Source organism: Lampetra fluviatilis, chromosome 78 (assembly GCF_964198595.1).
Source record: "Lampetra fluviatilis chromosome 78, kcLamFluv1.1, whole genome shotgun sequence".
Classification (NCBI taxonomy): domain Eukaryota; kingdom Metazoa; phylum Chordata; class Hyperoartia; order Petromyzontiformes; family Petromyzontidae; genus Lampetra; species Lampetra fluviatilis.
In genome coordinates, this window is record NC_136352.1 from 2,454,718 (window position 1) to 2,479,873 (window position 25,156).

Below are 25,156 nucleotides of genomic sequence, written 5' to 3' on the forward strand. Positions count from 1 at the left end.
GAATTTTTCTGAATTTAATATAAATATTCCTTTCGTAGCTAGACAGCCGAAATTGTGTGCTTGGAGTTTTGGGTAAACATTCATTTTGAAGATACTAGAGCATCCAGGCATATTTATGACCATTGGTCCTCTCATTGTGTGCCTTAACAGCCCGTATGATGAATTGGGGAATTATTTTCACTATATCATGAATATATGAATAAATTTAGATGTGTAAGTCATGTGTGACTGTATATATGCATTCCTCTGTGCCTTGATACTGATGTAGATGGTGTGGATATGTTTTTCTGTCTACAGCTGACGCTTCCTCTGACGCTTCCTCTGCAGAATTGGTCTGATGGAGCTAAGGCACTCAGCGCAGCTCTGTACAAGAAGGAAACGATGCGATCAGTATGCAAACAGCACGGATCGTACTGGAAATTTGACACGGCACCAGATAACTCACACAGGAGAGAACCCCTTCAAGTGCACTGTGTGTGAGAAGGCATTTGCATGGTCATCAGTTCTTCAGAGCCACCTGAGAACACACACAGGAGAGAAACCCTTCAAGTGCAGTGTGTGTGAGAAGGCATTTGCAAAGTCATCAGTTCTTCAGAGACACCAGAGAACACACACAGGAGAGAAACCCTTCAAGTGCACTATGTGTGAGAAGGCCTTTACAGAGTCATCACATCTTAAAAAACACCAGACAACACACACAGGAGAGAAACCCTTCAGGTGCCTTTTGTGTGATAAAGCTTTTGCAAAGTCATCAGATCTTCAAAAACACCAAAGAACACACACAGGAGAGAAACCCTTCAAGTGCAGTGTGTGTGAGAAGGCATTTGCACAGTCATCAGTTCTTCAGAGCCACCAGAGAACACACACAGGAGAGAAACCCTTCAAGTGCAGTGTGTGTGAGAAGACATTTGCACAGTCATCAAATCTTCAGAGCCACCTGAGAACACACACAGGAGCTAAACCCTTCAAGTGCACTCTGTGCGGGAAGGCGTTTGCACTGTCATCACATCTTCAAAGACACCAGAGAACACACACAGGAGAGAAACTATTCAGGTGCAGTGTGTGTGGGAAGGCATTTTCAAGTTCATTTTATCTTAAAATACACCAGAGAACACACACAGGAGAGAAACCCTTCAAGTGCAGTGTGTGTGCGAAGGCATTTGCAAAGTCATCAGTTCTTCAGAGACACCAGAGAACACACACAGGAGAGAAACCCTTCAAGTGCACTATGTGTGAGAAGGCATTTACAGAGTCATCACATCTTAAAAAACACCAGAGAATGCACACAGGAGAGAAACCCTTCAAGTGCAGTGTGTGTGGGAAGGCATTTTCAAGTTCATCTGATCTTAAAAGACACCAGACACCACACACAGGAGATAAACCCTTCAAGTGCACTCTGTGCGGGAAGGCGTTTGCACAGTCACCACAGCTTTATATACACCAGAGGACACACAGGCATCAGAAGATCCCCAAGGAGTGTAGTCTGAAATCGACTTGTGAAAGTCAAAGTGATTCAATGAGCCTATCCCTCCTGAAACAAGAACCAGAAGTAAATTCCAGCTTGGACACTGTGAAATGTATCAAGGTGAAATTTGAAGAGGCGAAGTTGAAATGTGAAGAGGCGGCAGTGAAGAGTGCAGATGTGACGGTAAAATGTGAAGATGAAGATTCAACTCCAAAATCGGACCTTCACATCGATGGAGGCAACGTGAAGCAGGAGGAGAATTCTGACTGTGAGGCAGAGCGAGGCAACTCCCAGGAGTTTGTGGAAGTGGAGGTGTGGGTGGACTTCTTAGACAATACAAAGTCAAATGGAGACCCTGTAGATGTGTAAGCTTGAGACAAGCTCCAATAGATTCACCTTTGTCACAGGCCTTTAATAGTTTAATGAAAGACTGTGAAGCTGAACACTGAATTCCTCGGTTCAATCTGCAGATTAAGAGCGGCCAGTATTTGTGAACCTGTGGGTTTGGTAGATATCTACCCAGCAGCAAGAGCCAATAAGCTCCCAATCATTCACTATGTTATAATAATATTAGCATTTATATGGTGCTTGCTTAATCGCCTCAGCAACTCGGGAGTTTTATATAATATAATAATCACAAACACTTGGAAGATCACCCCCAAGTGGCAGCTGGCCATGTGTGGCATAAGGTGGCCCTGCACCAGCCTCCATGTGGGCATGAGTGTCACGAGGGGGCGATAATTGATGTGTAATCTACATTACATTTCTAGATAATATTTGTAATTAATCACATTTTTGAGAATGACACCAACATGCAATGACTTGTGCGTTTTGAATGTCACGATAGTTTGATTTACATTCACTGTTAAGCAGATGGTGCATATTTTGGTTAATATTACTGGAGTAGACGGGTGCCTGTCGGATTTGAACCTTGAACCTCCGCAATAAATAGAGAATGCGCTACCACTTGGCTTCCCTCAATCTGAGTGTAGGCATGCCAGCCTGAATGTTTCTAACTCACGCAAATGTTCCATTTAGAGGGGTCCACGTCTCACATTCCTATAGAATGGAGGGCATGACTGTTGCCGAGAAGACCCGGAGCTTCATGCGGAGCGATAGACCAGGTAGCTTCCACACAGCATTGGGCAGCTGATGAAAAGATAATGCCGCCCGACTGATTCGGACCACCCAGAGTGTCCACACATACGCAATGTAGACATGTATTGTGTACACACAATCTACACACAGTGTACACACAGTCTGCACATACACAGTGTATACACAGTAACAAGAACAACCGCCATTCGCCACTAAGTGGCGGTGATGTCACCGCGCCGCTTGTGCCAGGCTACGTGCACGTTAAGGCCACGTGAAGTGTCGAACGCCCGCCGGCAGGAGGTCACGGGGCAGACCCAGCAGGTGCCACGGGTCGACTGACTGAGATGACTGCCCGATCCACCACCTGTGCCCCTTCCTGTGCAAACAGATTACACACACGCACAGTGTACACGCACGCACAGTGTATACACACTCACCATGTGTACACACACAATAGTGTTCACGTTGTTGAGCTCACGCACCCAAGGGGTCAATATTCATGAGAGGGAGCAATGGAAAAGGAATCTAAATAAACTCAAACCCCCGCTCTTGACGTCATAACTCCGCAATATCTCATCGGTGTGAGACGCCTGAGGGAGATGTGCCTCGCTAGTGACGTCATGTCACCAAGGTATTCGACCCCCCAACCCTCCAGCGCGCTTTTGAGCGTGACGTCACGTCTGGTTGGTCACTGCCGATTTCCGTTCCAGTAAAAATCCTTATTTAAGCAAAGCTACGCTCATTCACATTTGGTTCATTAACAAAATGTATTCATGCATACCGTCGCGAGTTCATTGCGAAGGGTTGAGCATCCACGCCGCATCATTGGACATGGGCACGTGTCATTAACATAATTTATTCAGTTACACCGCCGCAATAATCGAAACGTCGTAGTATGCTATTATTTAATTTATTAATTTATCTTTATACGTGACTTTACCGAAATAACCAAAGAGTAATCCCTGCAGTCACGAAAGCTCCAAATTAAGATTGAACCACTTCTACGGGGAAGTTTTAAGCTTATCTTTTTTTCTCTCTCTCTGGTTTTTTTGTTTTCTCTCTCTGCCTGTGTCCTCTCTTTGGAATTTTCACACTTAAATTCTAACTTAGCAATCTTTGAAATACGTAATCAACCAGGCTATGCGTTAATTGTGTGTTGACCGACTCTCTGTTGCATTACATTACATTTCGATATTTTGCTAGGTTATTTAATTTTAGTGTGTCTCTCTCCCGTTCACCTAAGTTTCAAGCTTGCGTACCGTACCACGCGTCGTCTTCGTAATTTTCAAGCTTGCGTGTACCGTACCACACGTCGTCGTACTCATTGACATGCTAATTTTTTCTTTGCCCCCTCCCTCTCTCCGCCATCGCCCCCCTCTCTTTATTTAAGGCCTCGTCACAGAAACGATCTCTCTCTTTGTGCCGATACGTGTTCTCTCTCTGTATCTTTGTGATATCTGTCTGCTTATATGTCTGTCTATAGTTTTCTGGTTAAATTTTTGTTGCTATTTCTTTTATACCTGATGATGATTGCTTGTGTTGCAATCGAAACGTCGTAGTATGTTATTATTGTTTTTTTTATACGTGACTTTACCGAAAGAACCAAAGAGTAGTAAGGGTTTATCACGTAAACAGAATATGGCCAATTCGTCACTAGTACAGAACACCGATTGTGTGTTGGAGAGCCAAGCCACAACATTTACAATCTGAGTACGACGTTTCACCAGTAATTACAACCAGCTTCATCAGGCCATAGCCAAATGTTGTGGCTTGGCTGTGTGGAAATATAAATCGGCTCGCTGGGATTATAGCTCAGCATGCTAAGCGTTGCACTACCGCTCCCCACTCACGCACAAACATCATTGAAAGTATATTTATCAAACATGAGTAATGTCTTGCCATGCTGGCTTTGTTAGAATAATTGATTTCTAACAATGAAGTCGGTAAATCAGTTTTTTGTAACGGTTCCTCGGTTGTGTTATATAATCGCAGGGCTTGTTTGTTTAATAATGAGGGCAGCTTTTAAATACGTTGCCCTTGGAGAGCTTCAGGATAGACAATGTTGGATGTTTTCCCATCTCATGGGTTTAATTGAATGAAGCTTAAATTTTGGCATACATGTCGACAACAAATTGGTGGAAGAGCTCTTTGCATCTCAAGAAGATATTGAAGCCGCCGTTTCATACCATGATCCTGAAGGCAAAGACCTCCATGGCGGAAATCTTATGTTGTTTTGGCAAGCTTGTTGCTGGGTCAGTTTGGCGGACTAGGAAATGGTAGCCATCATCACCTTGCAGGGTTTGCATCTTGGTGTTGATGACATTGTTGCAATGCTGGTGAGCCTGTCTAGTATTGTCAGACATGCAAGGAGATCTGTGAGAACAAATATAGCAGTGCAGTGGAGACACTTATGTTATGGTGAGTGCGTGGAATTGTAGTAGATGAAATGTCAAAATGTGTTTGCATGTGTGGCAAACCGGAAGTAGTGAGAATGCCCCAGGCTTTAACACATGGCAAGATAAAGTGAGGGGGGGAGGTGAGGAGCGGGGGGGGTGTGCAGGTGGTACAGGTGTTGAAGGTGAGCAGGTAAGCTAAAAATAGCACGAAAAACACTAACTCCCCCGTGAGTACACATGGAAAGTTTGGGGTGTGTTGGCGCAATTTGGTTCACAAAAAATCTACACAAGCGCAAAGTCGCACCCGCACCTCACCCTTCATCCTGTGGATGTTCGACGCACAGGATGGCACCACTTAGCCAATTCGAGTTGGCCTGAGTTACGTGGGTCACACAGCCACGAGGCGCTTGTTTTGTGAACACAACCCTGGGCCTGGCTCTATGGGTGATATCAATATAGAATATAAGTAAGAATGCCCCCCAATAGACTCCCCCTGGAACTCTACCAGACATGTCCCTCTGGGCGAAGACCCCGGGGCTGGCCCAAGACTATGTTGCTTGGCTGGCCTGGGAACACTTTGGAATTCCCCAGGATGAGCTAGAGTCTTTCGCCAGGGAAAGAGAGACCCGGACCACCCTACTCAGCATGCTGCCACCACGACCCTCACCAGGACAAGCGTTTTCAGAAACTAACGAACACAACTGTGATTCTTCTAGTTTTACCCGGGCCCGCTCACCATCATGAAGGTCCTTAATGATCGTGAGCAGAGGGTCAGGGACTCCGAAATCACGAAGAACAACCCAGAGCCCAGGCCTACTGATGATATCATAGGCCTTGACCAGGTCAATAAAGCTAGAGACCGCCCTTTCCTGAAACCGCATTTGGGCTCTGCAAGCCTCTCCTCGGCGTGCCTAGCAAGGCGATGTTGAATAATCCTTGCCAGGACCTTTCCTGGCACACTGAGGAGTGAGATACCCCTGTAGTTGTTACAGTCTGTGCAGTCCCCCTTCTTAAAGAGCGGGACCACTAGGGCATCCTTTCAGTCCTGCGGAACCCATTCAGTGGTCCAGACTGTTGTTATGATGTCATGTACAGTGAGGGAAAAAAGTATTTGATACCCTGCTGATTTTGTACGTTTGCCCACTGACAAAGAAATTATCAATCTATAGTTTTAATGGTAGGTTTATTTGAACAGTGAGAGACAGAATAACAACAACTTTTTCAGAAAAACGCATGTTCAAAAATGTTACAAATTGATTTGCATTTTAATGAGGGAAATAAGTATTTGACCCCCTCTCAATCATAAAGATTTCTGGCTCCCAGGTGTTTTTATACAGGTAACGAGCTGAGATGAGCACACTCTTAAAGGGAGTGCTCCTAATCTCAGCTTGTTACCTGTATAAAAGACACCTGTTCACAGAAGCAATCAATCAATCAGATTCCAAAATCTCCACCATGGCCAAGACCAAAGAGCTCTCCAAGGATGTCAGGGACAAGATTGTAGACCTACACAAGGCTGGAATGGGCTACAAGACCATCGCCAAGCAGCTTGGTGAAAAGGTGACAACAGTTGGTGCGATTATTCGCAAATGGAAGAAACACAACATAACTCAATCTTCCTCAGCCTGGGGCTCCATGCAAGATCTCATCTCGTGGAATTGCAATGATCATGAGAACGGTGAGGAATCAGCCCAGAACTACACGGGAGGATCTTGTCAATGATCTCAAGGCAGCTGGGACCATAGTCACCAAGAAAACAGTTGGTAACACACTACGCCGTGAAGGACTGAAATCCTGCATCGCCCGAAAGGTCCCCCTGCTCAAGAAAGCACATATACATGCCCATCTGAGGTTTGCCAATGAACATCTGAATGATTCAGAGGACAGCTGGGTGAAAGTGTTGTGATCAGATGAGACCAAAATGGAGCTCTTTGGCATCAACTCAACTCGCCGTGTTTCGAGGAGGAGGAATGCTGCCTATGACCCCAAGAACACCATCCCCACCATCAAACATGGAGGTGGAAACATTATGCTTTGGGGGTGTTTTTCTGCTAAGGGGACAGGACAACTTCACCGCATCAAAGGGACGATGGACGGGGCCGTGTACCGTCAAATCTTGGGTGAGAACCTTCCCTCCCTCAGCCAGGGCATTGAAAATGGGTCGTGGATGGGTATTCCAGCATCACAATGACCCAAAACACACGGCCAAGGCAACAAAGGAGTGGCTCAAGAAGAAGCACATTAAGGTCCTGGAGTGGCCTAGCCAGTCTCCAGACCTTAATCCCATAGAACATCTGTGGAGGGAGCTGAAGGTTCGAGTTGCCAAACATCATCCTCGAAACCTTAATGACTTGGAGAAGATCTGCAAAGAGGAGTGGGACAAAATCCCTCGTGAGATGTGTGCAAACCTGGTGGCCAACTACAAGAAATGTCTGACCTCTGTGATTGCCAACAAGGGTTTTGCCACCAAGTACTAAGTCATGTTTTGCAGAGGGGTCAAATACTTATTTCCCTCATTAAAATGCAAATCAATTCATAAAATTTTTGCCGTGCGTTTTTCTGGATTTTGTTGTTGTTATTCTGTCTCTCACTGTTCAAATAAACCTACCATTAAAATGATGGACTGATCATTTTTTTGTCAGTGGGCAAACGTACAAAATCAGCAGGGGATCAAATACTTTTTTTCCTCACTGTAGGGCAGTCTGCACAAACGCCACCTTCAGCATTTTGATTGGGAGATCATCTCTGCCCGGTGCCTTTCCTGGTTTCAGACTCTGGATCACCTTCAGTACTTCCTCAACAGATGGCACCTCTGCCAGCCACTCACAGGGGGTGACTTCTTACAATATTTGAGGCACCGCAGCCTCAGCAGGGTCATCCCCACTTTCTCCCACGTTATACAGGCTGAGGGATGTCCCCTCCCCCAGGACCTCACAGAAATGCTCAGCAAATCTGCAAAGCTGTTCCTGGGGGTCGGAGATTTGATCACCACTGTTTCCCCTAATGATGGTAATAGGTGTGGCGCTGCAGGTTTCTTTTTTTATAGAATTAAAGAGCGAATTGTGATCGGGGGCCATTGAGGCAGATTCCATCTACTCAGCAACCTGCGACTACCACCCATCCTTGCAGTGCCTCACGGCTCTCCAAACCTCTGAGCGAAGGCTGCGGTATGCCTCCTCATTCTCCGACGTGGGATGCTGTAGCCGATGAGAGTGGGCCTGTCGCTTTTTCTCAGGCAGCTTGAACACCTCCTCTGTCAGCCAGGATCTCTGGGGAGGTCTGGACCGTGTACCCAAAGCAGCCATTGCAGCAGCATGAGCCACAGTCCTAAACCTCGCCCATTTCCCCTCGACATCAGGATGAGTGGGAGATGATGCCAATCCCAGCCGCAAGCGAAGATTTACTGCTCACTTGCAACTTTCATCAGCTAGCTGAGAATGCCACTAAGGGCTTGAATGGGGTCCTGGGTGTACACCCACCACTGGAGTGGAAGAATGGCAGGCGCATCTTACAGATGACAAGTCAGTTTCAGTTTAATTTATTTGGTATATCCCTGTGAGCCATTCAGCTCTTGAATCGGGTGCAACCGCAACAAATAAAAAACATGAACAAGAAAACATCTTAAAGTGACTATGCACAAACAGAAACATCCAGGAAAAAATAGCAAAATCTTCCATAAAAAGCACCGTACACCGACACTGTGCAAAAATCCCAGTGGGATGCAAGTCAAACAACAACCACAAGACAACTTAGATTAAAGCCATCAGTTTAACTCCGTACTACAAACAAACATGGCCAAACCAAAAAACTTTTCTAAAACCAAAATAAAGCCATAAAAACAATGTTAACAGTGATCATAGGAACTGTGACCGAAATTTCACAATAAACGACATAAACAACATGTACCACCAAACCCTGAAGCCATAGCTGGCTGCATGAGTCACTCCATAAGTAGGATTATCAAAAATGTGCAATGCACCTTTAAAGATCAGCACACTAAATCAAAACACAAGATCATACTTTGCAGCGGTCATCCGGAGCGAAACTTTTGATTTTAGGCCACTGAATAGCAGTGGCAACTAGGGGTGTACAACTTCTCTAGAGCAGTTTCGAGTGAAGATCTCATAGGTAGTGATTCAAGTTGCAGTTTATTGGCAATAGCATTCCAGACCCTGGGGGCATCAATAGCAAAGGCCCTTCCTCCAGTTTTTGTACGGAATGTAAAGCTAGTAAAAGAGCGAAGAGCTTAGGTCACATACTTTATCTTCGAAACAGAGAGTAGAACCAGCAGGTAGTCTGCAGATTTTTTTGTAAGTACATCGTGAATAAATAAGATCTGGTGCACAAGCCGTCGAACGTTAAGAGATGTTAAGTTTGACCCAATGTAGAGATCACAGTGGTGAGTCCTATATGAGCAGTTCAATGCAAATCTTAAGGCCGAGTGATAAATTGAGTCAAGCTTCTTCAGTACAGTACTTGGAGCTGTTTTATATACGATGTCACAGTAATCAAGTAGAGGCAGTATGGTAGATTTTATCAATTCCTAACGGAACATAGCAGTGCTTGTGTCGATACAGAAAACCAATTTTTATTTTTGTCTTTTTACCAATATGATCAATGTGATCTTCAAAATTCAGTTTTGAATCCAGGATGACCCCAAGATACTTATAGATATTGACTTGCTCTATTTTATCATTATTTAAGGAATGTAATTGGGGAAAAAGAACTTCCTGCTTTAGTCCTGGTGAGAAGCATAGCACCTTTGTTTTGGAGGTATTCAGAACTAGTTTAAGAGCAACTAGCTGATGTAGTTTGTTGAAATCACCCTGGAGCTTAGCAATCACGTCATCCAGAGAGCGGCCAGCAGTAATCAGTATCGTGCCATCTGCAAAAATATGTACCCTGGAATGATCTATCAATGCCCAAGTCATTGACATAAAGAGAGAACAAGAGGGGGCCGAAGGATGGAACCCTGTGGAATCCCTTTTGTTATCTTAACACTGACCTTCAACCATCTGTGAATACAGTTTGGGTGCGAGAAAAGAGGTACATTTTTAACCATTCTACTGCGTGTTTGGAGAAACCGAAGCAACTTAGTTTACTAAGCAGGGTGTTGTGGTAGACTGTATCAAAGGCTTTTAATAAGTCAAGAAAAAGACTGGCGCAGTACTACATATTGATAAGGCTACTAATGCAGCAGATGTGGTGCTGTATTTTTTTCGGAACCCAGATTGTTTTAGATGTTGTCGGACAGGAAACTGCTAATTTGGTAGTTCAATAATTTTTCTAAAATTTTCATCAACGGGGACAAATTTGAGATAGGTCGGTAGTTATTTGGAACATCTTTAGGGCTCCCTTTGTGAAGTGGATGAACATAGGAATGTTTCCATTCTAGAGGTACTGATGCTTCTTTGAAAGTATGGGCTATAGGTTTATATATTAGGTGACCAACAGTTAGCAGAGCAAAGACGGGAATACTATCTGCTCCGTTAGAGGGGAGGACCCTTTGAGGTAGGACCGTTGTTTCAGAACATTACTTTCATGAATTGGCTGGAAACTAAATTCGTTTAATGTTTGGACAGAGGTATAGGAATTTGCATGAGCAGGGGTGACTCCCAGTACATTACTTAAAAGGTTACCAGCTTCAGAAAAATTCAGGTTAAATTTGTCAACAATTTTTTTGGGCTCTGAAAAATATTCCCCATTTCGGTTAAGCTCAACGGGCAGATTATCTGTTTTGGATGCCTTTTCGATACATTTTTTTGTTTTCCAGGAGATCCTGGCATTTCCACGTGATTCCCGGAGAGTGGAGGAAAAGTAGGCATTTTTTGCATGCCGAATTTTTTGACGCATCTATTCCTTAAAATCCTGCATTCTTGCCAGTCATTGATCAAATTAATTTTCTGAGCACATGCCCAAGCCTTGTCCCTAGTTTTCATAAGCTTAGTAATCAAAGGATCAAACCATGGTGGGCATTTGCCTTTAGTTTTAAATCTATACAAACAGAGCATGTTTGTTAATAATTTGGAGAAATGTGTAATCTGAAGGTCTCCCAAGCTGTAGTCAGGTTGGGGATATCACAGACCTTGTCAATATCTGAGTGAAGCACATCATTAGTAAATGCCTGAATGCTAAAGTTTCTCTCGGAGTGCTTCTCAACCAATTTAGGGGGTGCTTTGGGTCTGGCTGATGATCTCACCCCAAATATGAAGGAGTGTTATTAGCCAGAGCACAAGTCAGTGCGAAATTGTGAAGGGCATTTGTCAATAGGACGTCTAGCAGAGATGGCTGTCCCGGATTTTTTAGGTTTGGTCTTGTGGGGACATTTATTAATTGAAACAGGCTAAATTCATCTGCAAAATTTGTGGCCACGGTCGGTGGGTTTAGCCAATTCCAATTTAGATCACCCACTAAAACTATTTCACCTTTAGGGAGGCCCCCAAGAAGCTCTCTCGGTGCAGACGTAGCTTCAACATCCTTCCCACTAGGCGGTCTATAGCAGCACACTACCAATATCTGTTGATTATTTGGGAGAGTTATTCTGAGAGCCAGACTTTCAAAGCAACATTTTTTAAACAAGGAGTGAGCTGGTGAACATGCAATAGCATTACGAACATAGATGGCAATTCCACCTCTGTTAGATCCTCAGTCACGCCGAAAAAGGTTGTAGTTGTCAATCGTAATCTGCAAGTCATTAACGGCAGGAGTGAGAAATGTTTCTGTTAGGCAAAAAATGGCCCGGTCCAGATTTGCCACTTCAAGTTTTAGTTGACTTAATTTAATCACACGCCCTCTAATGTTGACATGTAGAACACCGACACCTTTTTTGCCAGAAAAATCTACAGAATTACATGAGTTCTTGACATTTGTGCCAGGATGAAGCTCAATACCACCCAGAAACAAGAAAAGTAGAATTAATAGTCTGCACAGGTATTTTCTGTGAAAGGATGAAGAGCGGCGAACATTGGACTAATAGCAGCAGCTCGCAGTTGGTGATATTTTTAAGAGCAGAATGAAGTTTGGAAGGAGTACTGGTGAAGTAATGGGACAAAGATAGGGTTAGAAGTGTCTATAAGCTGTTTCATTAGCAGGTGTAGTGGAAAATTGAGCAACAAGTATGGACGCGAAGTTAGGCAGGTAGCCGTTTGTAGAGTTGAGTGTGGCACTAGATATAGCTGGGAGGACAGCAGTAGGATACACAGCAGGAGAATTGCACACAGTTTAACACACAAGCGAAAAGAAAAACATATATATACTTGTAGGCCGAGCGTTGAGAAATGTCTTGCCGCACTCGTCACACATACACGGCTTCTCGCCCGTGTGCTAGAATGTTTAGAGGAGTGTGAGGGGAGCGAGCTAGGCCGCAACCTCGGTGTGGGTGGCGTCTCTATGCATCGCATCTTCGCCGGCAGGGATATCCAGGCAAGCAGGGGGGTGCGTGGGGAGCGCGAGCTCGGCCGCAACCTCCGTGTGGCATCTCTCCACGCAGTGACCACCGCCACGAGTCAGCCCTGACGGATTGCAGCCGCCGCCGCTGCCTCCGCCCCACCCGTGGCACAGCTGCAGCTTCAGTAGTTGTTGCTGCGGTTACTCACGATACCCCCACAGTGATCGTGGTGAGGTGGTTATTTCGAATCCTCAACCAAGCAGCCTCCGTTAAAATCTCGAAGATGTCGGCGAGTTGACAGCGTGAACATTAGAACAAAGAACAAGTTTAGTTTGTCGAACACGTAGGCTTTATCCTTTAGCTGTATCTTTTTAAGTTGAGTTTATCCTTCCCCACGCTGCGCTACTGCTTCCAATCGGCGGGGGGGTGGGGTGAAGGGGGAGGCCTCGGCACAATCCAGGCAAGGCCTCACTCCCTCACTCGTCGTTAAGCCACACACACCGCTTAACCGTAAGCCACACACGCCGCATAACAGCCTGTTGCGTGATGCTGCTGCTTAGGCAGTGGTGCACAAGACAAAAACGCAAACACGTTTGGCAATATATATAGAGGCGACGTGTCTGCAAACGGGCCTTCCTCACAGCACAATGCACAGGGCAGGCGTCTCGATTAAACCCCCCTGCACCCGCCAATCTCAATTTAAACAAAATTTAAACACACACACAGCTCACTCACACACACAGCTCACTCACACACACTCACACACAGCTCACACGCAGCTCATTCTCATGCACAGCTCACACTCACTCACGCAGCACAACTCACACACCGCTGCACACGCCACCGCCATCTTGAGACGTCGATGGGCAGATCAGCTCCACGGTAGATCCTGGTGTCAAGGACATGGGCCCGCATCCACTGTTCCGTCACTATGTAGTCCAGAAGATGTTCTTGCTTAGACCCGGCATGCATCCATGATGTTTTGTTGATTTGCCGATGCCAGAACAGCATGTTGGTAATTACAAGCCCATGGGCTGCACAAAAATCGAGCAGCCTCCTACCGTTATTATTGAGCTGATCTGGCCTATGCCTTGCAATCACTCCAGACCAGGTGCCAGCATCATGACCAACTCGGGCATGGAAGTCACCCAACAAGATGACTCTATCCCATGGGGCCACTTGAGCTAGCACCTGTGACAAGAGGTCATAGAAGGCATCTGACTCATCACATACACACACACGAACTCGCACAGACACAACGCACACACATATATGGACTCACACACCCACATGGACGTACCCATGCACACGCGAACTTTTATAAATAAGTTTGTAAATAGTTTTTTTTTATGTATGTGACTTTAGCACTACGTGTTAAATTTAACTACTGTAAAGTTGACGGATGCGAAAATGGAATAGCACTGGCTCACTTACAGGGCTTATGGCGTGGTACCTGGGTTCTTTTTTTTAACCAAATCCTTCGCAAGTTTTGTACACAGACAGACACACAGATAGAAATAATGACGTTTATAGGTCAGATGTTAATGATCCATGTGTAATGCGAGCGTATGTAAGGTTTCGCTGCCCCAGCCCTAAGCCAATCAGGCGCCACGAAGTATTGGGGGCAGGGTCTGGGGGTGGAGCCGGGGGGCGTTAAGGGAGGGGTATTATCTGGAAGGTTCTTAAGGGGTGTGGCGAAGGGCGGAGTCTGGGTGATGTGGAAATGGGATATAAGGGGGAGCCGGAAGGGGCTCGTGGTCAGTTGGTGGGAGCTGGAAGCTGGACTACGTCGGGAGTCTCCTCGAGCCATCGGCCACGTGGCAGCGCGGAGACAGCTCCCAGCGCGCTTTTGGCCAGTGGTGCGCGGGAGCGGGGAAGCGTGAGAGCCGCGCGGGAGTGGGACGTCAGTCTGCGACGTGCCGCGGAGTGACTGAGGGGAGCGGAACGCGAGCTGTCCATAATGAAGAATAAAGAGACGGAGACACAGTCGCTTGTCGTCGACCTGTTTTATCACACATGTGAAATGCATGTGTATTTAAGAGTTTATCTTTATAGGGAGCTGTAGCGCAGTTATTTCACTGCATTATGAACTCAACAATTAGTTTGATTATCGCTGACAGCAAACATGATTGATAACACTGCGTAAAAAAAAAATTGTCCCTGCGTAGTAAGTGTTATTTTCTAATTGCTTGTGCCTCAAGAGTACAGAAAATGGCTATTATTCCCCACAAACTTTGCTTTTGTGACCAGGACAGTGATATTTTGAAATGTACCTATTTTCAATGAGAAAATGTGTGCATTTGTGTCATTCCTTAACGTAAAGTCCTGGTCACAAAAGGAAAGTTTGTGGGCATAACCAATACAAAATGACACTAGCCATCCAGGGACGAAAATCGTGTTACATAGTGTAAGTGAAAGCTGAACTTATTGTGGGCCCCTGCTATGTTGATTCATCTTGAATTAATTACATGGTGAAGTGTGAGGAAGCATTAATACTGAGCAGATGAAGGTGGCCAGGCATGGTTCTGAACACACCACCACCTTTTTACCATGTGGGTGTGTGACAGTATCAAGTTTGTATTTGCCGTAAAGTATATTAACTATTGAACATGTAGGTTAAATCAAAACAATCGTTTAATTTAGTTTTCCTCTGGGACTTTTTGTTAGTCAGAAAAATATCTCAGCACATATGCAGCTGAAGTTAGATCTGTTCATCCGAGCATTCAAACAAATCTGAGCCTGGCTTCCACCTCAAAGTTTCGATTGAACATTCATTTATGCATTTTTGCATAATACAAATAGTATCATTTTCAACACACTTTGCTATTATAGCTGAATTTTTCTTAAATATTCCTTTCATAGCTAGACAGCCGAAATTTTGTGCATTGAGTTTTGGGTAAACATTGATTTTGAAGATACTAGAGCATCCAGGCCTATTTATGACCATTGGCCCTCTCATTGTGTGCCTTTAACAGCCCACGTGATGAATTGGGGAATTATTTTCACTATAAAGTATCATGAATATATGAATAAGTATAGATGTGTAAGTCATATGTGACTGTATATATGTGCATTCCTCTGTGCCTTGATACTGACATAGATGGTGTGGATATGTTTTTCTGTCTGCAGCTGACGCTTCCTCTGACTCTTCCTCTGCAGAATTGGTCTGATGGAGCAAAGGAACTCGGCGCAGCTCGGTACAAGAAGGAAACAATTCGACCAGTATGCAAACAGCACGGATCGTACTGGAAGTTTGACACAGCACCAGAGAACTCGCACAGGAGAAAAAACATTCAAGTGCACTGTGTTGTGACAAGGCATATGCACGGTCATCAACTCTTCAGATCCACCAGAGAACACACATGGAAGAGAAACTTTTCAAGTACAGTTTGTGTGTAAAGGTATTTTCAGGTTCATCTCCTCTGAAACGACACCAGATAACACACAGGGGAGAGAAACCCTTCAGGAGCCTTTTGTGCGATAAAGCATTTGCAAAGCCATCATATCTTCAAACACACCAAAGTACACACACGGAAGAGAAACCCTTCAGGTGCACCATGTGTGAGAAGGCATTTACAGAGTCATCACTTCTTAAAATACACCAGAGAACGCACACAGGAGAGAACCCCTTCAAGTGCACTGTGTGTGAGAAGGCATTTGCACAGTCATCACATCTGAAAACACACCAGAGAATGCACACAGGAGAGATCCCCTTCAAGTGCACTGTGTGTGGAAGTGCATTTGCATGGTCATCAGATCTTAAAATACACCAGAGAACACACACAGGAGAGAAACCCTTCAAGTGCACTGTGTGTGAGAAGGAATTTGCACAGTCATCAAATATTAAAATACACCAGAGAATACACACAGGAGAGAAACCCTTCAAGTGCAGTGTGTGTGAGAAGGCATTTGCAACGTTATCAAATCTTCAGTGCCACCAGAGAACACACACAGGAGATAAACCCTTCAAGTGCACTGTGTGTGAGAAGGCATTTGCAACGTTATCAAATCTTCAGAGCCACCAGAGAACGCACACGGGAGCTAAACCCTTCAAGTGCACTCTGCGTGAGAAGACATTTGCACGGTCATCACATCTAAAAACACACCAGAGAACGCACACAGGAAATAACGTCTTCAAGTGCAGTGTGTGTGAGAAGGCATTTGCAACGTTATCAAATCTTCAGAGCCACCAGAGAAAGCACACAGGAGCTAAACCCTTCAAGTGCACTGTGTGTGAGAAGGCATTTGCAGCGTTATCAAATCTTCAGAGCCACCAGAGAACGCACACGGGAGCTAAACTCTTCAAGTGCACTCTGTGTGAGAAGGCATTTACAGAGTCATCACATCTAAAAACACACCAGAGAACGCACACAGGAGAGAAACCCTTCAAGTGCAATGTTCGTGAGAAGGCATTTGCACAGTCATCAGTTCTTCATCGACACCAGAGAACACACAGGCATCAGAAGATCCCCAAGGAGCGGAGTCTGAAATCGGCTTGTGTAAGTCCAAGTGCTGCAATGAACCCATCCCTGCTGAAAAAAGAACCAGAATTTAATTCCAGCTTGGACGCAATGAAATGTATCAAGGTGGATTTTGAAGAGGTGAAATGTGAAGAAAGTGATCGTGAAGAGCTATGAAGCGATGGTAAAATGTGAAGATGAAGATTCAACTCTAAAATCGGACCTTCACATCGATGGAGGCGACATGAAGCAGGAGGAGAATTCTGACTGTGAGGCAGAGCGAGGCAACTCCCAGGAGTTTGTGGAAGTGGAGGTGTGGGTGGACTTCTTAGACAATACAAAGTCAAATGGAGACCCGGTAGATGTGTAAGCTTCATGAAGCTCCAATAGATTCACCTTTGTCACAGGCCTTTTATTAAAATAACGTTAAGTTGCACACTCAATTCCTAGGTTCAACCTGCAAAGTAAGAGCAGCCAGTATTTGCGGACCTGTGGGTAGGGTAGATCTCTAACCAGGAGCCAGAGCCAATAAGCTCCGAAGCATTTTCTATGTTTTATTATGTTATAATAATTTTAGCATTTATATGGTGCTTGCTTAATCGCCTCAGCAACTCAGTTGTTTCGTATCATCTCATCACAAACACTCGAAGAGCATGTTGTATGTATGCCTTTTCCATAAAATTACATTGATTGATTTTTTTTCTATTGTTTTGTCATCTACGTACCTCTTCCATAAGGTCGGGGAATGGAACTTTCTACAAGCAAACTGAGGGCACCCCTATCTCCGGTAGTAGCCAACGTTTTCATGGAGAAATTTGAGAAATTTGAGACTGACGCCATCTAAACTGCCACTCTACGCCCGACCTTATGGAAGAGGTACGTAGATGACACTTTTGTCATCTGGCCACATGGCCGGCCTGCTCTAGACCAACTTCTCGACCACATCAATTCCATACACCCAGCCATCAGATTCACCATGGAAGTCGAAAAAGATGGCAAGCTACCCTTTTTGGATGTCCTAATTAAAAGGAGACCTGATGGTTCAATGAGCCACTTTGTCTACAGGAAAGCCACCAAACGGATGCTTACCTAAAACCGGATTCCCACCACCATCCCAGAAGAATTCCCTCATCAAGACTCTATACCATAGAGCCCAATGCATATCCGACCAGGAACACATTGCCAGTGAACTCAAACACGTACGCCAAGCTCTTAAGGCTAATGGTTACTCCAACTACACAATCCGCAAAGCCATCACTCCAACCATCAAGAAGGATCCTGTTGAGGAGCCTTTCGAGACCATCACCTTACCCTACATTGCTGGGGTCACAAAAAAGATCTCCAAAATCCTGATAAACACAAGATCCAGGTTCGATTCAACACAGTACATAAAATTCGTGATCTGGTCCCGTCTGTAAAATATGTGGTTCCAGACATACAGTACCCTGGCGTCTACAAACTAAGTTGCCTCTGTGGTAGCAGTTAGATTGGAGAAACCAAACGACGTGTCTCGGACCGCATCCGTGAACATTAAGCAGACTTGAAACACTGTAGGACAAACACCTCAGCCGTGGCAGATCACTGTTACAATTCAGTGGGCTCACATGATATTGACTTCTCCAAGACAGAGGTTCTCTGCAAGCCATCTGGCTACCATGAGAGATTCGTTCATGAGGCGATCCACATATACAAACACAGAGACAATTTCAACCGAGAAGATGGATTCTGGCTTAGCAATCATTGGAAGGACGTAATAAACCATTTCGGATCTTAACTGATTGTGTTCATGTTTACTGGGACTTTCAGACCGCGTTCCACTCACTGGCATTGTATTCTCCGCAGGGAATGGATTCTTTGCTCCGCTGCAAGTTTCCTCTCCCTACTCTCCCATTGACATATTTCATTGCTTCCTCTTAGTATTTTTCACACGATGGTCAATGGTACAGTGTATAATGACAAATAGTATAAAATGTATATGCTTAATACAATGTACAAAGTAATATATAGTATCGTAATTCTATAGTGAATATACAGCAGTCTGATATACATTAGGGTGGGTAGAATAATACATAGTGTAATATTACAATGTATAAAGTGGTTTTATAGCAATACAGTATGTAATTTAACGTTGGGTTTGTCTATGGCAGTATATAGTATGGTGTAGACTCGTGTGATGTAAGAGAATAAAGTTTAGATGGAAGCATATTATATTTTTTACGACGTAGAATTGTAATGTATTACTTACTGTTAGTAACTCAGCTTATTGTAGAGTATATTTAGTATACTGATGATACTATGTAGTTTATACTTTAGTTGTTTACGTGGTGGTTTTAGTTACTGCAGCTACATACTATTAACACTCCTTCCCTTTATTAATGCTACCCCTATACCCTCCCTTTGATGCTGCTAATCCTGCATAATGCACGGGCATAAGTAGTGCTAATCACATACCTGCATTTCCCATATCCCCTCCCTTTGATGCTGCTAATCCTGCATAATGCACGGGCATAAGTAGTACTAATCACATACCTGCATTTCCCATAAATATGCTAAATTCCTCTTGATATGCAAATTCTTTTGTCAAGGCGCCCTTTCCCCCCCTTCCAACCCAGCTTACATATATGCTCCAAGCATGGTGCTGTTTTATTCAGACGCTGTCGCCTCGATAGACCTGGTTTTCACCTGAGGACAGCTGCTTGCGTTGTGGCCAAAACTTCGTGAGAATTATTTTATTATGTTTTATTTTTATTATTTTATTACTTCCCTTCTACGTGACTTTACCGAAAAAACCAAGAAGATGCCCATAATTAGATTGCGTTAATTTCAATGTTTGGTGAAACCCGCCACTACGCGATTTGTTCTCCAGCACACTGGTGTGCTGTACTAGTGTAGTGTAATAACTCCGACTGTTGTCCAGCAACGGCAACAGCGGTGGACAAATAGTACACACGCCAGTGAGCATATACACGGGTTAGTCGGCAGGGCAGAAAAACTGGGGCAAGGGTCATGGAAGACTCCATCTGGAAGCTCCTGGAACCTGCTAGTGGGTTCGAGAAGGGAAGCGCGGCCAGGACGAAGCTAGGCCGTACTGGGTAGCATGAAAGCAGCTGAGAGTGGGAGCTGAGGGCTGTCAGTTTTGGGAGTGGACTCATCTCGTCATGGCTGTCATCTTCGCCGCCTTCGTCAATGCCGTCTTCGCTAGATATTGCACGGCCGGATAGTTGTTGGTTGTCTCGGTCAGCGCCATTGGTGTTACATGGTCAGGGTTGTGTTTATGCTAGGTTTGACGACGAGGTAGTACGATGGCAAACCTGTGAAGGTATTAATAAAGGTGCCCCCTTAGAAACCTTGTCTCCCGCAACGATGACACTACAACTGGTGTTAGGAGTGGGGTGAAGAAAGAACCCACCTATAGTGTCATTGGAGGATGGGAATGGCGAAACATTCATCCCTCCAGCAGCCACGGGAACCCGGTTATGAAGCCCATTGGCGGAGAGAGAGCGGCTGCGGATCGGCAGGAGATTGGCGGAAAATTGGCGAGAGAGGAGCCCGATCCTCCGTGGTCATGCGCCGAACACGCGGCATGGCCGAGGACCACCATGTTGAGGGGAGCGCGGGGAAGTGCGGGAGTCACTCCACAGCCAGCGGGGTGTAAAAGAGTCACGAGGGGACCCTAACGGCGATCCCCATCTCTGTGGGAGAGCGGAGGATCCTGGGCCGGAGACCGCACATGTGGTGGGTGCCATTTTGCCCGTAGTGGGCTTGGCATGGCTGGCAGGCGCTATTTTGTGAAGAGCGCGGGACAGCGCTGGAGGGGCGGCGGAGTTAAAGGCGCTGCAAGGGGATATTTTTGGCCTCCCGTGTGATGCCCGCCCGAGATTTCTCCAGTGGAAGCGAGGGGAAGCCGAGAAACCTTTCACTTTCCGGGAGGCGCTGCTGGTGCTGGGGCAGACCGCATTCCTCCAGACGGGTGAGATGGCGCTCGACTCCTTGGCGGTGGAAAGACTGCTGGCGTCGGGAGTCGGGGATCGTCCTACCCTTCGGAGGAAGGCTCGGGGATCACGTCCTTGAAGGTGGCCCGGGAAATTCAGGGCCACGAGGCCCGCCAGCATTGGCCCAAAGTGGAGGCTTGGCCGTGGCAGGAGGAGGACATGGTGGCTGTGGTGTGCGGCCTGGGGACGCACGGGAGAAGGCCCCCACGGGTGGGTTGGCAACCGGGGAAGCCCCCTCCGCCCTGGGGTCCCACGGCCAAGTGTTTCAGGTGTGGTCAGCCGAGCCACATCGCGATAGAATGCCGGGGTGTCAGCAGGGTGCCGGCAGCACCACCGTAGCACTCCGACCTGCCGGCAACATTTTCCCAAGCTGCACCGGATCCAAGTCTCTGATGCTTTCCGTGACTGCCGTGTGCAAAGTGTCAGGGGCTGGATCTGATTAGATGCTACTGCGGATTTCAGGAAAGGGCCGTGCCCTTCGGCCATTGTTTTTTGGTTCCCATTCCTCGGAATCTCAAGGAATGCAAACCCTGCCAAGGCGGGGGTAACCAGTGTCGAGGACCGGCTCACGTGAGCTATGTTCTGGTAAAGGCGGACTCTCCCTTGTAAGGTCGGATTTGGGGGGGTTGTGTATATTGTTTGGCTTGTGTTATCGGCTCTCGTGGGGGGGGGGGGGGCGTCACGGTTATGTGGTCCCTGATGGGGTTCTTGCCCATGCCGCAGTTGCGCTGCGTGTTGGCGGCTTGTGGGGGGGTGCCACGGGTTGTCCTTTTTGTTGGCGGTCCGCGGGGGGCGCCGGAGTTGCACTACGTGGTTATGGTTTGTGGGATACACTGCGGTTGTGTTGCAACCAAGGTTTTTTTTTTGGGGTAAATTGTTTTTTCGTGTTGATGGTGTTCCTCTGGGTTGGGGTTGCTCTGCCTGTCCCCCAGTTGCAGTTGCAACGGCAACTGCGGTGGACAAATAATACACACGCCGGTGAGCATATACACGAATGTGTCGGCAGGGTGGAGAAACTGGGGCAAGGGTCATGGAAGACCCTATCTGGAAGCCCCTGGAACCTGCTAGAGGGTTCGAGAAGAAAGGTGCGACCAATGCAGAGCCAGGCCACGCTGGGTACAATAAAAGCAGTTGAGAGCGGGAGCTCAGCGCTGCCGGTTCTGGAAGTGGGCTCGTGTCGTCGTCGCTGTCATCTTTGCTAGATATTGTGCGGCCGGATAGTTGTTGGCTGTCTCGGTCAGCGCCATCGGTGCTACACGGGCAGGGTTGTGTTTAGGCTAGGCTAGACGACTAGAGAGAGCGCATTTATATTTACGCGATCTAACCCAAAAAAAATCTTATGCATGATTCTAGATTTGAAGCTTTCGTGACTGCAAGGATTCATATTCTTAGGTTTTATCGGTAAAGTCTGTGAAGGATGTCGTTCCTGACTTACAGTATCCTGGAGTCTACAAACTGAGTTGCAGTTGTGGTGATTGCTACATTGGAGAAACGAAACGTCATGTCTCTGATCGTGTCCGCGAGCACAAGTCAGATCTGAAACACAGCAGAACTGATTCTTCGGCCGTTGCCGATCATTGCTACAACTCTGTGGGCTCTCATGAAATTGTCTTTTCCGAGACCAAGGTGCTCTGCAAACCTCCTGGCTACCATCAAAGGTTTGTACACGAAGCCATACAAATATACAAACCGACATAATTTCAACCGTGATGATGGTTACAAACTGAGTAATCATTGGAAAGATGTGATTAACCATGCAAAACAGATTTAACTACACTTATTTGGACCATCTTATTTGACAGACAACTATTCTTGAGTTACTGTACAGGTTACTGATAGACAGCCAGTTTTGTTTTACCAGGTTTAGCTTCTTTTTTCACACACTGGTTTCCTGCTATAAGTTTTACCCACCAAACAACATAGCAGGAGGCTGTTTCTTCCTGACCTGCTTTTTGTGCTTTTACCATCTACATGGCAGAGGCTCGGTCTCATTTGCAGCATTTTGTTATGTAGGCTAGCCGTAGTCTCAAGCCGCACCTCACCATAATAAAGGCTCAGTCATTTGTTATACAGTCTAGCCGTAGTCTCAAGCCGCACCTTACCATAATAATTAAAAGTGGGCCGTTCCTGGCCCTTCCCCCCCCCTCAACCATTATATATACGGAGTGGTATCTCTTGTAATCTCTCATTTACTTGATACAGCTGTCGTGCTGTGACGGTTCCACCGGAAGACGGAAGCTTGTGTTGCCTCCGAAACATCGTGATTTAAATTTGTTATTTTACTTTTATTAATGTAACATTTTTACCTACGTGACTTTACCGAAAAAACCTAAGACTATGAATATCTTATGGATGATATTGGTTGCAAAAGCCTACGTGTTAAACTTTCTTAATTGCCTCAGCAATTCAAAGTTTTGTATCATATCTCATCACAAACACTCGAAGAGCACCCCTAAGTGGCAGCTGCCTCTGTGTGGCATAAGGTGGCCCAGCACCAGCCTGCATGTGGATATGAGTCTGTCAGTCAGTCGGGCGATAATTAATGTGTAATCTCAGTTGTGCAATTTTTGGACATTTGGAATTTCCCAAATTTTGACAATGACACCAACATGCAAAGACCAATGTGTTTTGAATAACACAATATGTTTTACATCCACTCTTTAAGCAGACGGTGCATATTTTGGTTGAGGTTACTGGAGTAGCCAGGGGTGCCTGTCGGATTTGAACCTTGAACCTCTGCAATAAATAGAGAATGCGCTACCACTTGGCTTCCCTCAATCTGAGTGTTGGCATGCCAACCAGTGGTTCTACGCAGATGTTCCATTTAGAGGGGTCCACATTTCACATGCCTAGAGAACGGAGGGCATGACTGTTGCCGAGAAAACCCGGAGCTTCATGCGGAGCGACAGGCTAGGTAGCTTCCACACAGCATTGCAGAGCTGATGGAAAGATAATGCCGCCCGACAGATTCGGATCACCCACACACTGTCCACATCCGCAGGGTAGACGTATTGTGTACACACAATGTATATACAGCGTACACACAGTCTGCACATACACTGTATACACAAATACACTAACAAAAACAATAACTGCCATTCGCCAATACGTGGTGGTGATGTCCCCATGGCGCTTGTGCCAGGCTATGTGCACGTTAAGGCCACGTGAAGTGTCGAACTCCCGCCGGCAGGAGGTCACAGGGCAGACTCAGGTGCCATGGTTCAACTGAGATGACTGGCCGATGCACCACCTGTGCCTCCTACTGTGCCAACAGTGTACACACACATTGTGTGCGCGCGCGCACACCGTGTGTGTGTACACAGTTTGTATACAGGGGCCGTCCATAAATGACGTCACGCGATTTTGGACGATTTTGACCCCCCCCCCCCTTCGTCACACGACGTCACAAAAAGTCAGAACCCCCCTCAAATATGACGTCACAAAGCTCTGCCCACCCTCCCCCCAAAAAACATGCTTCAAATTGCGTATTTAATGTGGCGCTACACTCTGACGTTGTAGGAGAAAACATTAAATGTATATTTAATCAAGAAGAACGTGTTGTCTATATTCATTTAAGTTGCGCATTTTGATGTGACGTCACATTTATCACACCCCCCCATCGTCACACATCGTCACAAATGTCTGACCGTCCCCTCCCCAGTTGCGTGACGTCATTTACACAGTTTGTACACACACACTGCATACACAGTTTGTACACACAATGTTCACGTTGTTGAGCTCACGCACCCAAAGGGTCAATGTTCAATAGAGGTGTAGTAGAGTTACCCACTCCATGTTCACAAACTGGGAGAGCTAATCGTTGACAAGGTTTTCCCGCTCAAACTAACGGTCAGGGTCTCACAAGTTGTGAGAGCTGACCGTAAACAAGGTTTTCCCGCGCGACCTAACGGTCAGGGTCAGATAGGGTGAATTAGGATCCTAAAGCAGATTGGGAACGACCAATCACAGGGTTCCACAAGGTGGCCGGGGATTGGACAACCCGGCCACGAACAAGTATAAAGCGAGAGCACTCAGAGCTCTCGGGGAGTTCGACTACACGAAGACCCAAGACGGCGGAAGAAGCCTAGGACCCTGGACCAAGCCCTCCAGCCCTTATAAGGGCTCGGGTTCAGAGTAACCAGTGGTCGGGGAGACATCCCTTAGGTCCAGTCAGAGGACATTGGAAGAGCGGGATATTAAGTAGCCTGTAGGGTGCGGAGGCTTGTACGTTCTGAGTGTAACGGGTGAGGGGACCGAATACCCCTCAGTGCATAGGGACTGTGTTCATAAGACGAATAAAAGTGTGTGCTACAAAAGACGTTGAAGAGTCCGTCTGTACAGCACTACATTGGTGTCAG

At 46.1% G+C, this 25,156-nt stretch overlaps 1 pseudogene across 1 annotated transcript in view; it reads left to right on the plus strand.

The window, feature by feature from the left end:
* Positions 1–25,156, plus strand: part of LOC144953571 (uncharacterized) — a 103,146-nt pseudogene that overhangs the window by 17,492 nt on the left and 60,498 nt on the right. Inside the window, exons 2-4 of the transcript XR_013640833.1 lie at positions 298–1,389; positions 15,813–16,766; positions 21,113–21,116. The product of XR_013640833.1 is annotated as an uncharacterized LOC144953571 (transcript). The remainder of the gene's footprint in view (positions 1–297; positions 1,390–15,812; positions 16,767–21,112; positions 21,117–25,156) is intronic.